The sequence below is a fragment of the Pseudopipra pipra genome, chromosome W (assembly GCF_036250125.1).
Source record: "Pseudopipra pipra isolate bDixPip1 chromosome W, bDixPip1.hap1, whole genome shotgun sequence".
NCBI classification, from domain to species: domain Eukaryota; kingdom Metazoa; phylum Chordata; class Aves; order Passeriformes; family Pipridae; genus Pseudopipra; species Pseudopipra pipra.
In genome coordinates this window covers 13,535,848-13,547,409 of record NC_087580.1, presented here as the reverse complement: position 1 = coordinate 13,547,409, position 11,562 = coordinate 13,535,848, and the positions used below count along the sequence as shown (strand labels likewise).

General features: G+C 37.1%; 1 long non-coding RNA gene across 12 annotated transcripts; it reads right to left on the bottom strand.

Moving 5' to 3' along the window:
- Positions 1-1,333: 1,333 nt before the first annotated feature.
- Positions 1,334-10,608, bottom strand: LOC135406138 (uncharacterized). Of its 12 annotated transcripts, XR_010426148.1 has the most exons (9): positions 10,507-10,608; positions 10,327-10,442; positions 10,232-10,282; positions 10,097-10,192; positions 10,024-10,057; positions 9,762-9,849; positions 9,328-9,719; positions 5,063-5,101; positions 1,334-1,372 (listed from the first exon to the last, which is right to left on the bottom strand). It is a non-coding gene; the product is annotated as an uncharacterized LOC135406138 (long non-coding RNA). The 12 variants fall into 12 exon arrangements; XR_010426146.1 differs by lacking the exon at positions 1,334-1,372 and having other exon boundaries at positions 5,048-5,101; positions 9,762-9,846; positions 10,038-10,057; XR_010426149.1 differs by lacking the exon at positions 1,334-1,372 and having other exon boundaries at positions 5,048-5,101; positions 9,762-9,829; positions 10,038-10,057.
- Positions 10,609-11,562: the final 954 nt, after the last annotated feature.

Here is an 11,562-nt window from a genome sequence, read left to right as displayed (position 1 = left end):
GGGAGCGCTGGGGTAATAAAATAAAATAAAATTAAATAGAAATAAAATAATAAAAAATAAAAGGAAATAAAAAGAAAATATTAAAAAATATAAATAAAATAATAAAGTAATAAAATTTAAAGTAGTAATAAAATATAAATAAAATAAAGTTTAAATTAAATATAAAAAGAAATAAAATAATAAAATAAAATAAAATTTAAATTAAATATAAAATGAAATAAAATAATAAAATAAAATATAAATAAAAAAAATTAAATTAAACATAAAATGAAATAAAATAATAAAATAAAATATAAATAAAATAATAAAATAATAAAAAATGAAATAATAAGAAAATATAAATAAAATATAAATAAAATTTAAATTAAATATAAAATGAAATAAAATAAAAAATAAATAAAATAATGAAAAATAAAATAATAATAAAATATAAATAAAATATAAATAAAATTTAAATTAAATATAAAATGAAATAAAATAAAAAATAAATAAAATAATGAAAAATAAAATAATAATAAAATATAAATAAAATATAAATAAAATAAAGTACAAAATAAAATAAAATAAAATATAAATAAAAAATAATAAAATGAAATAAAATAAAAATAAGCTAATAAAAATATAAAAATAATAAAATATAAAAATTAATGAAATAAAATAAAATAAAATTTAAATTAAATATAAAATGAAACAACAAAATAAAATAATAAATAAATAAAATAATAAAAAATAAAAATATAAATAAAATATAAGTAAAATATTAAAATAATAAAAAATAAAATAGTAATGAAATATAAATAAAATATAAATGAAATAAAATAAAAAATAAATAAAATAATTTTAAAAATAATAATAAAATATAAATAAATATAAATAAACATAAATAAAATAATAAAAAATAAAATAGTAATAAAATATAAATAAAAAAACAAAATAAAATTTAAATTAAATATAAAATGAAATAAAATAATATAATAAAATAAAATAAAAAATAAATAAAATAATATAATAAAATAAAATAAAAAATAAATAAAATAATAAAAAATAAAATAATAATTAAATATAAATAAAATATAAATAAAATAAAATAATAAAATATAAATAAAATATAAATAAAATAAAATACAAAACAAAATAAAATAAAATAAAATAAAAATAAAATAATAAAATAAAAATATAAAAAATAATAAAATAAAATAAAATAAAAAGGGGGAAATTTGGGGGGGAAAGGGGGAAATTTGGGGGGAAAAGGGGGAAATTCGGGGGGAAAAGGGGGAAATTTGGGGGGAAAAGGGGGAAGTTTGGGGTTTTCAGGGTGGGGGGTGTTTGTTACCTGAAGGTGCCGCCGGAGGGAAAAGGGGCTGGAGAGAGGCTGGAAAATGAGAGAAAGGGAAAATTAGGGAAGGGAGAAAGGGAGGGAAGGAAATAATGAAAAAGTAGAAATAAAAGAGAAATAAAAGGTAGTGAAAAAATAATGATAAAATGAAAGGAAAGGAAATAAAATATAAATGGAATGTAAATAATAATAAAATAAAAAAAATTAAATTAAATATAAAATGAAATGAAATAAAATAAAAATAATAGAAATTATAAAAAATAATAATAAAATATAAATAAGATATAAATAAAATAATAAAATAATAAAAAATAAAATAGTAATAAAATATAAATAAAATAAAAAATAAATACAATAATTAAATAATAATAATAAAATATAAATAAAATATGAATAAAATAATTAAAAATAATAATAAAATATAAATAAAATATAAATAAAATAATAAAACAATAACAAATAAAATAGCAATAAAATATAAATAAAATAAAATAAAATTTAAATTAAATATAAAATGAAATAAAGTAATAAAATAAAAAATTTAATAAAAAAATAAAATAAAATAATAATAAAATATAAATAAAATATAAATAAAATAAAATACAAAATAAAATAAAATATAAATAAATAAATTTCCCCGTGAAAACGGGGAATTTGGGGTGAAAACGGGGAATTTGGGGTTCTCGGGGAATGATGGTCGGTGTCGTTTTGGGGTGAAAAGGGGGAAATTTGGGGATTTTTGGGAATGATGGGTCCATGTCAATTTGGGGCGAAAAGGGGGAAATTTGGGGTTCTTAGTTTTAGGGTGAAAAGAGGGAAATTTGGGGATTTTTGGGAATGATGGGTTGGTGTCGTTTTGGGGTGAAAAAGGGGAAATTTGGGGTGAAAAGGGGGAAATTTGGGGGTTTTTGGGGAATGATGGGATTGTGTCAGTTTGGGGTGAAAAGGGGGAAATTTGGGGTTCTCAGGGAATGATGGGTTGGTGTCGTTTTGGGGTGAAAAAGGGGAAATTTGGGGGGAAAAGGGGGAAATTTGGGGTTCTCAGGGATGATGGGATTGTGTCAGTTTGGGGTGAAAAGGGGGAAATTTGGGGGATTTGGTTTTGGGGTGAAAAGGGGGAATTTGGGGTGAAAAGGGGGAAATTTGGGGGTTTTTGGGGAATGATGGGATTGTATCAGTTTGGGGTGAAAAGGGGGAAATTTGGGGTTCTCAGGGAATGATGGGTCGGTGTCGTTTTGAGGTGAAAAGGGGGAAATTTGGGGTTAAAAGGGGGAAATTTGGGATTCTTGGGGAATGATGGGATTGTGTCAGTTTGGGGTGAAAAGGGGGAAATTTGGGGGATTTGGTTTTGGGGTGAAAAGGGGGAAATTTGGGGTTCTCAGGGAATGATGGGTCTGTGTCGTTTTGGGGTGAAAAGGGGGAAATTTGGGGTTCTTGGTTTTGAGGTGAAAAGGGGGAAATTTGGGGTGAAAAGGGGGAAATTTGGGGTGAAAAGGTGGAAATTTGGGGTTCTCAGGGAATGATGGGTCTCGTTTTGGGGTGAAAAGGGGGAATTTGGGGTGAAAAGGGGGAAATTTGGGGATTTTTGGGAATGATGGGTCCATGGCAATTTGGGGCGAAAAGGGGGAAATTTGGGGTTCTTGGTTTTAGGGGGAAAAGGGGGAAATTTGGGGTTCTCAGGGAATGATGGGTTGGTGTCGTTTTGGGGTGAAAAAGGGGAAATTTGGGGTGAAAAGGGGGAAATTTGGGGGTTTTTGGGGAATGATGGGATTGTGTCAGTTTGGGGTGAAAAGGGGGAAATTTGGGGTTCTCAGGGAATGATGGGTCGGTGTCGTTTTGGGGTGAAAAAGGGGAAATTTGGGGGGAAAAGGGGGAAATTTGGGGTTAAAAGGGGGAAATTTGGGGTTCTCAGGGATGATGGGATTGTGTCAGTTTGGGGTGAAAAGGGGGAAATTTGGGGTGAAAAGGGGGAAATTTGGGGGATTTGGTTTTGGGGTGAAAAGGGGGAATTTGGGGTGAAAAGGGGGAAATTTGGGGGTTTTTGGGGAATGATGGGATTGTATCAGTTTGGGGTGAAAAGGGGGAAATTTGGGGTTAAAAGGAGGAAATTTGGGATTCTTGGGGAATGATGGGATTGTGTCAGTTTGGGGTGAAAAGGGGGAAATTTGGGGGATTTGTTTTTGGGGTGAAAAGGGGGAATTTGGGGTTGTCAGGGAATGATGGGTCCATGGCAATTTGGGGCGAAAAGGGGGAAATTTGGGGTTCTTGGTTTTAGGGGGAAAAGGGGGAAATTTGGGGTTCTCAGGGAATGATGGGCCGGTGTCGTTTTGGGGTGAAAAAGGGGAAATTTGGAGTTTTCAGTTTTAGGGTGAAAAGGAGGAAATTTGGGGTTCTCGGGGAATGATGGGATTGTGTCAGTTTGGGGTGAAAAGGGGGAAATTTGGGGTTCTCAGGGAATGATGGGTTGGTGTCGTTTTGGGGTGAAAAAGGGGAAATTTGGAGTTTTCGGTTTTAGGGTGAAAAGGAGGAAATTTGGGGTGAAAAGGGGGGAATTTGGGGTGAAAAGGTGGAAATTTGGGGTTTTTGGGGAATGATGGGTCTCATTTTGGGGTGAAAAGGGGGAAATTTGGGGTGAAAAGGGGGAAATTTGGGGTTCTCAGGGAATGATGGTTTGGTGTCGTTTTGGGGTGAAAAGGGGGAAATTTGGGGTTAAAAGGAGGAAATTTGGGATTCTTGGGGAATGATGGGATTGTGTCAGTTTGGGGTGAAAAGGGGGAAATTTGGGGGATTTGGTTTTGGGGTGAAAAGGGGGAAATTTGGGGTTCTCAGGGAATGATGGTTTGGTGCCGTTTTGGGGTGAAAAAGGGGAAATTTGGAGTTTTCGGTTTTGGGGTGAAAAGGAGGAAATTTGGGGTGAAAAGGGGGAAATCTGGGGATTTTTGGGAATGACGGGTCCATGTCAATTTGGGGTGAAAAGGGGGAAATTTGGGGTTCTCAGGGAATGATGGGATTGTGTCAGTTTGGGGTGAAAAGGGGGAAATTTGGGGTTCTCAGGGAATGATGGGTCTCGTTTTGGGGTGAAAAGGGGGAATTTGGGGGGAAAAGGGTGAAATTTGGGGTTAAAAGGGGGAAAATTGGGGTTTTCGGGGAATGATGGGTTTGTGTCAGTTTGGGGTGAAAAGGGGGAAATTTGGGGGATTTGGTTTTGGGGTGAAAAGGGGGAAATTTGGGGATCTTGGTTTTGGGGTGAAAAGAGGGAAATTTGGGGTGAAAAGGGGGAAATTTGGGGTATTTGGTTTTGGGGTGAAAAGGGGGAAATTTGTGGTTCTTGGTTTTGGGGTGAAAAGAGGGAAATTTGGGGTGAAAAGGGGGAAATTTGGGGTTCTTGGTTTTGGGGTGAAAAGAGGGAAATTTGGAGCTCCCAGGGAATGATGGGTCGGTGCTGTTTTGGGGTGAAAAGGGGGAAATTTGGGGTTCTTGGTTTTGAGGTGAAAAGAAGGAAATTTGGGGTTCTCGGGGAATGATGGGATTGTGTCGGTTTGGGGTGAAAAGGGGGAAATTTGGGGTTCTTGGGGAATGATGGAATTGTGTCAGTTTGGGGTGAAAAGGGGGAAATTTGGGGGTTTTTGGGGAATGATGGGATTGTGTCGGTTTGGGGTGAAAAGGGGGAAATTTGGGGGATTTGGTTTTGGGGTGAAAAGGGGGAATTTGGGATCTGTTCGGTACCTGCCGGTGCCGCCGGAGGGAGGAGGGTCTGGAGAGAGGCTGGAAAAGAGGGAAAGGTGGGAATGGGAGGGGGGAAAATGAGGGAAAGGGAAAATTCGGGAAAGGGAGAAAAAATAATGATGAAATGAAATGGAATAGAAATGAAATAAAACAAAAAAAATGACAAAAAAAATAAAATAGAAATAAAATAGAAGTAAAATAAAATATGAATAAAATAATATAAATGTAAATGTAAATATAAATGTAAATGTAAATATAAATGTAAATATAAATATAAATATAAATATAAATATAGATATAGATATAAATATAAATACAAATACAAATATAAATATAAATAATATAAATATAAATATAAATATAAATAAAAATAAAATAAAAATATAATATAAATGAAATATAAATATAAATATAAATATAAATAAAATAAAAATATAATATAAATGAAATATAATTAAAATGGGGGGAAAAGGGAATAAATGAGGGAAAAAAGGAAAGAAATGTGGGGAAAAAGGGAGAGAAATGTGGGGAAAAGGGAAAGAAATGGGGGAGAAATGGAGGAAAAAATTGGGGAGAAATGGGGGGAAAAGGGAAAAAATGGGGGAAAAATGGGGGAAAAATGGGATGAAATGTGAGAAAAGGGAAAGAAATGGGGGAAAAGGGAAGAAATTGGGGAAAAGTGAAAGGAAATGGGGAAAAAAGAAAGGAATGGGGGAAGAAATGAGGGAAAGGGAAGAAATGGGGGGAAGGGAAAGAAATGGGGGAAGAAATGGGGGAAAAAGGGAAGAAATGGGGGGAAAAGGAAAAAAATGGGGGAAAAAAGGAAAGAAATGGGGGGAAAAGGGAGAGAAATGAGGGAAAAGGGGAAAGAAATGGGGGAAAAATGGGGGGAAAAGGGATGAAATGGGGGGAAAAGGGAAAGAAATGGGGGGAAAAGAGGAATAAATGGGGGAAAAAAGGAAAAATGGGGAAAGAAATGGGGGAAAAAGGGAAAGAATTGGGGGGAAAAGGGAAGAAATAGGGGAATAAGGAAATAAATGGAGGAAGAAATGGAGAAAAAATGGAAAAAATGGGGGAAGAAATGGGGGGAAAAGGGAAAGAAATGGGGGGGGAAAGGAAAAAATGGGGGAAAAAAGGAAAAAATGGGGGAAAAAGGAAAAAATGAGGGAAAAAAGGAAAGAAATGGGGGAAAAGGGAGAGAAATGAGGGGGAAAATTGAAAAAATGGGGGAACAAGGGAATAAATGAGGGGAAAAGGGAAGGAAATGGGGAAAAAGGAATGGGGGAAGAAATGGGGGGAAAGGGAAAGAAATGGGGGAAGAAATGGGGGAAAGGGAAAAAATGGGGGAAAAATGGGGGAAAAGGGGAAAAAATTGGGGGGAAAACGAAAAAATGGAGGAAGAAATGGGGGAAAAAGGGAAAGAAATGGGGGGAAAATGGGGGGAAAGGGGAAGAAATGGGGGAAAAATGGGGGAAAATGGGAAAAAATTGGGGAAAAAGAAAGAAATGGGGGAAAAGGGAATGAAATGGGGGGGGAAGTGCAAAAAGGTGTAAAAAAGTGCGTTTTTGGAGTTAAAAATGAAGATTTAATGGAAAAAGGGCAGAGGTTGGGGGAGGAGGAGGCCGGGGAGGAGTTGGGATAAAGGGCAGGGAAAGGGAAAGGGAAAGAAATGGGGGAGAAAGGGGAGAAATTGGGGAAAAAAGGGAAAAAATGGGGAAAGAAATGGGGGAAAAGGGAAGAAATGGGGGGAAAATGGGAGAAAAGGGGAAAGAAATGGGGGAAAAGGGAAGAAATGGGGGAAAAATGGGAGAAAAGGGGAAAAAATTGGGGGAAAAACGAAAAAATGGAGGAAGAAATGGGGGAAAAAGGGAAAGAAATGGGGGAAAAATGGGGGAAAAGGGGAAGAAATGGGGGAAAAGGGGAAGAAATGGGGGAAAAATGGGGGAAAATGGGATGAAATTGGGGGAAAAGAAAGAAATGGGGGAAAAGGGAATGAAATGGGGGGGGAAGTGCAAAAAGGTGTAAAAAAGTGCCTTTTTGGAGTTAAAAATGAAGATTTAATGGAAAAAGGGCAGAGGTTGGGGGAGGAGGAGCCGGGGAGGAGTCGGGATAAAGGGCAGGGAAAGGGAAAGGGAAAGAAATGGGGGAGAAAGGGGAGAAATTGGGGAAAAAAGGGAAAAAATGGGGAAAGAAATGGGGGAATAAGGGAAGAAATGGGGGAAAAATGGGAGAAAAGGGGAAAAAATTGGGGGTAAAACGAAAAAATGGAGGAAGAAATGGGGGAAAAAGGGAAAGAAATGGGGGAAAAATGGGGGAAAATGGGATGAAATTGGGGGAAAAGAAAGAAATGGGGGAAAAGGGAATGAAATGGGGGGGGAAGTGCAAAAAGGTGTAAAAAAGTGCCTTTTTGGAGTTAAAAATGAAGATTTAATGGAAAAAGGGCAGAGGTTGGGGGAGGAGGAGCCGGGGAGGAATCGGGATAAAGGGCAGGGAAAGGGAAAGGGAAAGAAATGGGGGAGAAAGGGGAGAAATTGGGGAAAAAAGGGAAAAAATGGGGAAAGAAATGGGGGAATAAGGGAAGAAGTGGGGGGAAAAGGGGAAAAATGGGGAAAGAAATGGGGATAAAGGGAAAAAATGGGGAAAGAAATGGGGGAAAAGGGAAGAAATGGGGGGAAAATGGGAGAAAAGGGGAAAAAATTGGGGGTAAAACGAAAAAATGGAGGAAGAAATGGGGGAAAAGGGGAAGAAATGGGGGAAAAATGGGGGAAAATGGGATGAAATTGGAGGAAAAAAGAAAAAATGGAGGAAGAAATGGGGGAAAAGGGGAAGGAATGGGGGGAAAAATGGGGAAAAGGGGGAAAAAATGGGGGGAAAGAAAGAAATGGGGGAAAAGGGAAAGAAATGGGAGAAAAGGGAAAGAATTGGGGGGGGAAATGGGGATAAAGGGGAAAAATGGGGAAAGAAATGGGGGGAAAGGGAAGAAATGGGGGAAAATGGGAGAAAAGGGGAAAAATTGGGGGGAAAACGAAAAAATGGAGGAAGAAATGGGGGAAAAGGGAAAGAAATGGGGGAAAAATGGGGGAAAATGGGATGAAATTGGGGGAAAAAAGAAAAAATGGAGGAAGAAATGGGGGAAAAGGGGAAGAAATGGGGGGAAAAATGGGGGAAAATGGGAAAAAATGGGGGGAAAGAAAGAAATGGGGGAAATGGGAAAGAAATGGGGGGGGAAAGTGCAAAAAGGTGTAAAAAAGTGCCTTTTTGGAGTTAAAAATGAAGATTTAATGGAAAAAGGGCAGAGGTTGGGGGAGGAGGAGCCGGGGAGGAGTCGGGATAAAGGGCAGGGAAAGGGAAAGGGAAAGAAATGGGGGAGAAAGGGGAGAAATTGGGGAAAAAAGGGAAAAAATGGGGAAAGAAATGGGGGAATAAGGGAAGAAGTGGGGGGAAAAGGGGAAAAATGGGGAAAGAAATGGGGGAAAAGGGAAGAAATGGGGGAAAAATGGGAGAAAAGGGGAAAAAATTGGGGGAAAAACGAAAAAATGGAGGAAGAAATGGGGGAAAAAGGGAAAGAAATGGGGGAAAAATGGGGGAAAATGGGATGAAATTGGGGGAAAAAAGAAAAAATGGAGGAAGAAATGGGGGAAAAGGGGAAGAAATGGGGGAAAAATGGGGGAAAATGGGAAGAAATGGGGGAAAAATGGGGGAAAATGGGATGAAATGGGGGGAAAAAAGAAAAAATGGAGGAAGAAATGGGGGAAAAGGGAAAGAAATGGGGGAAAAATGGGGGAAAAGGGGAAAAAATTGGGGAAAAAGAAAGAAATGGGGGAAAAGGGAAAGAAATGGGAGAAAAGGGAAAGAATTGGGGGGGGAAATGGGGATAAAGGGGAAAAATGGGGAAAGAAATGGGGGGAAAGGGAAGAAATGGGGGAAAATGGGAGAAAAGGGGAAAAATTGGGGGGAAAACGAAAAAATGGAGGAAGAAATGGGGGAAAAGGGGAAGAAATGGGGGGAAAAATGGGGAAAAGGGGGAAAAATGGGGGGAAAGAAAGAAATGGGGGAAATGGGAAAGAAATGGGGGGGGAAGTGCAAAAAGGTGTAAAAAAGTGCCTTTTTGGAGTTAAAAATGAAGATTTAATGGAAAAAGGGCAGAGGTTGGGGGAGGAGGAGGCCGGGGAGGAGTCGGGATAAAGGGCAGGGAAATGGGTGGGAAAAGGGAAGTTTTGGGCAAAAAGGGGGAGAGGAGGAGGAGGAGGAGGAGAAGGACTGACCCAGCAGTGGGATGAGGAGCTGGAGCTCCATCCCCATCCCCATCCCGCTCCTGCTCCGTGTCCCGCTGCTCCGGCGGCTCCTTCCCCTTCCCCTCCCGCGTGACGGGCGAGACCCTCCGGAAAAAAAAGGGGAAGAAGCCCCCGAAACTCGGGATCCGGGGGGGGGGGAAGTTGCGACACCCCGAGGGCGGCGCCCGGTGACTCATCCCAGGGTTGGGCAATTCCAGAGGGTCGGGAGGGACCCGGGCGGGGTTTGGGGGGTTTTGGGAGCTGGGGGGGGGTGGAGGGTCCAAAAGGGGCTTTTTTTGGGGGATAAGAGGGGGGAAAGAGGAGGAATGAGGGGGCACCTTGGCCTTGGTGGCACCGCCTTGGTGTCACCTTCCTGGTGTCACCTTCCTGGTGTCACCTTCTGGGTGTCACCTTTTTGGTGTCACCTCTTCCTTGGTGTCACCTTGTCCTTGGTGTCACCCCTTCCTTGGTGTCACCCTGTCCTTGGTGTCACCTTGTCATTGGTGTCACCTTCTTGGTGTCACCTTCTGGGTGTCACCTTCTCCTTGGTGTCACCTTGTCATTGGTGTCACCTTCTTGGTGTCACCTTCTGGGTGTCACCTTCTGGGTGTCACCTTCTCCTTGGTGTCACCTCCTTGGTGTCACCTTCTTGGTGTCACCTTCTTGGTGTCACCTTCCTGGTGTCACCTTCTTGGTGTCACCTTCTCCTTGGTGTCACCTTCTTGGTGTCACCTTTTTGGTGTCACCTTCCTGGTGTCACCTTCTTGGTGTCACCTTCTCCTTGGTGTCACCTTCTTGGTGTCACCTTCTCCTTGGTGTCACCCCTTCCTTGGTGTCACCTTCTTCTTGGTGTCACCTTCTTGGTGTCCTTGTGTCACCTTCTCTTTTGTGTCACCTTCTCCTTGGTGTCACCCCTACCTTGGTGTCACCCTGTCCTTGGTGTCACCTTCTTGGTGTCACCTTCTTGGTGTCACCCCTTCCTTGTGTCACCTTCTCCTTGGTGTCACCTTCTCTTTGGTGTCACCTTCACCTTGGTGTCACCTTCTTGGTGTCACCTTCTCCTTGGTGTCACCCCTTCCTTGGTGTCACCTTGTCCTTGGTGTCACCTTCAGGGTGTCACCTTCTCTTTTGTGTCACCTTGTCCTTGGTGTCACCTCTTCCTTGTGTCACCTTCTCCTTGGTGTCACCTTCTTGGTGTCACCCTCTCCTTGGTGTCACCTTCTTGGTGTCACCTTCTCCTTGGTGTCACCCCTTCCTTGTGTCCCCTTCTCTTTGGTGGTGACATATATCTATAGAGATAAAAATAAAATATATAAATATAAATACATATAAAATATAAATATCAAAATAAATATAAATAGAAAATAGAACTATATAAAAATATAACGATAAATATAAATACATCAAAATAAATATATAAAAATATAACTATAAAAATTATAACGATATAAAAATATATCTAAAAATATATCTATAAATATAAATATATTTCTATAAACAGAAATATATAAAAATACACTATATAAAAAGATAACGAAAAACATAACTATAAATATAAATACATCAAAATAAATATATAAAAAATAAATATAGAAATTATAACAACATAAAAATATATCTATATCTCTATAAATATATCTATAAATACAAATATATGAATATATATAAATAAATATCTATTGATATATCTATAAATATAAATATATTTCTATAAATAGAAATATATAAAAATAGAACTATATAAAAGCATAATGATAACTATAACTATAAATATAAATACATCAAAATAAATATATAAAAATATAACTATAAAAATTATAATGATATAAAAATATGTCTATAAATATACCTATAAATATATCTATAAATCTATCTATGAATATATCTATATCTATATCTATATCTATATATCTATAAATATATAAATATAAATATATCTATACATATATCTATAAATACAAATATATTTCTATAAATAGAACTATATAAATAGAACTATATAAAAATATAACGATAAATATAAAGATAAATACGTCAAAAGAAATATATTAAAAATGTAACTATAAAAATTATAATGATATAAAAATTTATCTATATCTATACCAATATATCTGTATCTATATAAATATATCTATAAATATATAAATATAAATATATCTATAAATATATCTATAAATAGGAATATATTTGTATAAACAGAGATATATAAAATTCACTATATAAAAA